The sequence below is a fragment of the Coptis chinensis genome, chromosome 3, assembly GCF_015680905.1.
Source record: "Coptis chinensis isolate HL-2020 chromosome 3, ASM1568090v1, whole genome shotgun sequence".
Taxonomy (NCBI): domain Eukaryota; kingdom Viridiplantae; phylum Streptophyta; class Magnoliopsida; order Ranunculales; family Ranunculaceae; genus Coptis; species Coptis chinensis.
Window position 1 is genome coordinate 18,794,465 of NC_141458.1, and position 3,458 is coordinate 18,797,922.

Here is a 3,458-nt window from a genome sequence, read left to right on the forward strand (position 1 = left end):
TTTACTATGTGGCGTGTTAAGGATATATATTCAAATAAGTCGGTGCTTATTAAAATTGTATGATTTGTAATAGGAAATTAGTTTCTACAAATCACATATTTTTTAGCAATTTTTTTATTTGATCAAATATATAAGAATTGGAACACTAAAAATATTTGATTAAGTAATAGGAAATTACCTTTTATAAATCACCTATTTTTAGCAATTTTGTTTATCGATCAAATATGTAAGAAGTTGTAATACACTCTAACTCTCCAAATATAAGAATTAGAAATACACTCAAACTCTTCAAAGAGATTTTATGTGACGGGGATTGTAAAGCTATTAGAAAAGATTATCTTTTATATTAGAGTTTCACATAAGAAAAAAAAAAAAAAAACTCTCATATTAGAGTCTTGCCACATGAGAGAAAAATCTTCTATTGTATGCCTCGCTTTAAGATATATAGATAGTAGATATAAAGATCATCTAAGACCATTAATGAAAGACCATTAATACTGAGTAGTTGAGAATGCTCCCAGTGACCCACGTCAGCCCCCCTTTTTTCTCTCATACTGACACATCAGATTTTACCTTAAAAAATCAATTCTACGCTCTTTTTTGGTGATTTCAATTGTTCGGGGATAACCTAAAATAGATAAAAACTTCTTTCTTAAATCTTATCTCTTTTCTTAAAAAAAAAAGGAATCCTGAAAAAGTGAGAGCTAAGTAGTAAAACTTATCTCTTCCTTCTCCATTCTTAAACAAAAAGAAACCTTAAACACGATGCTGTGAGTCCGACCTTAAGAATGAAAGCAACCATGACAAAAACCATACAAGAGGAACAGGGTCTATTAGACTTCCAACATGATTCAGGACTAGGGAAGGTAAAATGTTTTCTGCATTCCTGTTCTTCATGAAGGGAAGCTTAATGGCAGTATATTTCTCAGACTCTGCGTTGTACGAATAAAGTCTCTTCACGATGGTGCCATCTTTCTTCTTGATTGTTCTCATCCCATATAGATCCCCGTTCATCCAAAGCCCAGATAACTTGAAACCAGTACGGATCAACTTAGGAGTTCTACGAAGATGATATTTCTTGACCCAAATGTTATTCTTTTCATCCATCAGTGTCCACACTTCCAGATAATCTGGTGGGAGATCTCGCACCAAAGATACATTCTCTCCGAGTACAACGAGATACTTAACCCCCACAATTCTATCATAGGTGGTACCAGTAGGAAAAACCCTCCTTTTTTAGAATTCTTCAGTCTCAAGGTCGAAGGAAAGAACAAAATACGGTCCAGCTTTGAGTCCCGCTGACCAATATAAAACTCCATTACAGTAAACAGGCCCAAGGCGAGGAGGATATGGAACATGCTCCAACTCTCTCCAAGATTCACCACCCAAAGTGAAAATTGTTGCAGTCAAACTGTTGTTTAGTTTTCTGTATAAAAACCGTACGTATTTTGAAATATACTTTGTTCATTGTAATTCTTTGCCGCCAATATATATATCTTTATTGACTATGGCGATTGTGAGACAAAAATGCATTGTCTAATGCCAGCAATAAATCAGAGATCCAAATTAATTTGTTAAGGGCCTAATTATGAACCCTTTTTCACTTTGATATCCAATCCCTGGTTGAATTTTTTTCTTGTGGAGATATGGATGGAACATGCAATACAGCTACAGCAGTAGCTAGCAAAGGTAAGTCATGGACTTCACACTTTAATCAAAACCTTTTTTGTTATCTCAGTTCTGTGATTATGTATAAAACCATTATCCCTGTTTCATTCACTCCATATTAACGACTATAGTCATGAGAAAATTGAGGCTGTTAATTGAGGCGATTGCCAATGTGTTTGCAACAAAAAACTTGAAATGGTGGATTACCCTTCTGACATACACCACGTTTCTTGCAGTTGGCTTCATAGGAGGCCCTATAGTGCAAAAACTCTACTACAAGCACGGAGGACGTCTCATATTGTTCTCAAGTTGGCTACAATCTGCTGGATTTGCGACAGTTCGTCCTCTGGGTACCTATCAATATCTTCAGCCTTAGTAATTTCTTCATCGCTTTCTTACCCATCTCTCTATTATCTTCTTTTTTATTTTTTCGACAAACATCAATTAGAAAGTCGTATCTTATTACTGGCCACATATATGTACATCATTGCAAATTGTATATCAACATCACATATATGTACACATATAGACTACGAAGACTTCAATCTCTGTCAATCAATACAGTGCAAAGAACTCAAACAGCTTGAAAGGTACGTAAGGTTATGGTCTCGAGAAGAAAGTCTTTTTTTTGCTTGGGTAACCATGTTTAACACCTGCTTTCAACTGAGCAGGTGGGTTGTATTCTTTGGAAGTAATATTTTCTCAAAAAGTAACTAATTAAAATAAAGTTATTGTAGCAGCTTACACCACTTTTCTGCATTTGGTTTAGATGGAAATCACGATGGGTCTTCAAAGTATTGTTATTTATTGAAAAATAATCTTGAATCATGTACCTCATTCTTGATGGGTTTTGTCCCATTTGGCTTATGATGGTCTTTTTCAAATCTGGGTATAGATCTTTTGTAAGGTTAGTTTGATCAGCTTTTTACCACCTATATTTATTGTAGTTAATTAGAAATGGCTATAACGAGTAGAATAGCGCAGTTTAGTCGTCAAGTGAAACGTCCGTATGGGCTTTGTGTCAAAATGTTAGCAGTTACTATTTTGGGTCTTTGTTTCATTTTCATGTTGTCGACATTTTTTCCATCTTGGTTGTCTTTGAATTCTCAAAGAAGTAGCTTTAGTGACATTACGGAGCCTGTTGCGGCAAATGAGAAAAGAGAGAAGGGCAAGACAGTTGTGAAACAATTGCCTAAAGAAAAGAAGGTAGAATCTCATTTGAGAGAGAAGGATAAGACAAAGGGCGAAGGGGCTGTACATGTTAACAACCACAAGAATGACAAGAAAAAAAGTGAGGAATCCAAAAGGAGAGGGAGTTAATTTAAAACAACCCCAGGTATTAGCTTCCAATGCTACTCAACTGGGGCAGGAAGAAGAAGTAGACGAGGATTTGGAAAGGGAAAACGAAGGAGAAGATGAGTTAAAAGAAGATACAGAAGTAGTGGATGATCATGATGGGGTTACTAATGGAGATATATAAGAAGATTTGGATGTAGATCCCATAAATGAAGAGAGTGCTGCAGAGTACACGGAAGATGAGAATGCTGGGTTGAAAACCACGGTGGGGAAGAAAAAGTTGGGACCTATGTTTGATACACAAGCTCATTATAGTTGGAAAATGTGTAAAGTAAGAAGCAAGCACAATTATATTCCATGTATCGACATTGAAAGTGCCACTAGGAAACTACAAAGCTATAGGCATCATGAAAGAAGTTGTCCAAAAACAGCTTTGCAAACAGATGTATATATAGTAGATGAAGTTAATGGAAGATGTTTTTTTGCTTTATCAA

At 35.5% G+C, this 3,458-nt stretch overlaps 1 long non-coding RNA gene across 1 annotated transcript; it reads left to right on the forward strand.

Annotated features, from left to right (window-relative positions):
- The first annotated feature begins 812 nt into the window (after positions 1-812).
- LOC147508449 (uncharacterized) lies at positions 813-3,458 on the forward strand. Its single transcript, XR_015218066.1, has 2 exons — positions 813-1,689; positions 1,905-3,458. It is a non-coding gene; the product is annotated as an uncharacterized LOC147508449 (long non-coding RNA).